Below are 369 nucleotides of genomic sequence, written 5' to 3'. Positions count from 1 at the left end.
CTTGTTAGCACCTCGATTGGTGATGCTTGGTTGACGTTCGAGCTTGTGGGACTGCGATACAGTATGTACGCTGAGTATTCCACCGCATCTCCCCAGAAATTCAGCGGGAGCTTGCTTGCAAAAAATCATAGAGCGAGCAATGTTTAGAACCGCCCGATGCATGCGCTCTGCCTTGCCATTTGGTGCTTGATTTCTTGCTTCGCTCACCTGCCGTGACACGCCGGCGAACTTGCAGGACAAATCAACGTTCCGATATTCACCACCCCCATCTGTACGTGGCACATGAATGCGACAGTCGAAGCGCTTCTCAAAGAACACTAAGAATTCCTTGTACCTTTCGCCGCTTGGTCCTTGGTGCGTGCCAAAAAC

Source organism: Plasmopara halstedii (genome assembly GCF_900000015.1).
Source record: "Plasmopara halstedii genome assembly, contig: Scaffold_262, whole genome shotgun sequence".
In the NCBI taxonomy this organism is placed as follows: domain Eukaryota; phylum Oomycota; class Peronosporomycetes; order Peronosporales; family Peronosporaceae; genus Plasmopara; species Plasmopara halstedii.
The sequence above is the reverse complement of the archived record's forward strand: the minus strand, read 5'-3'. Positions refer to the sequence as shown.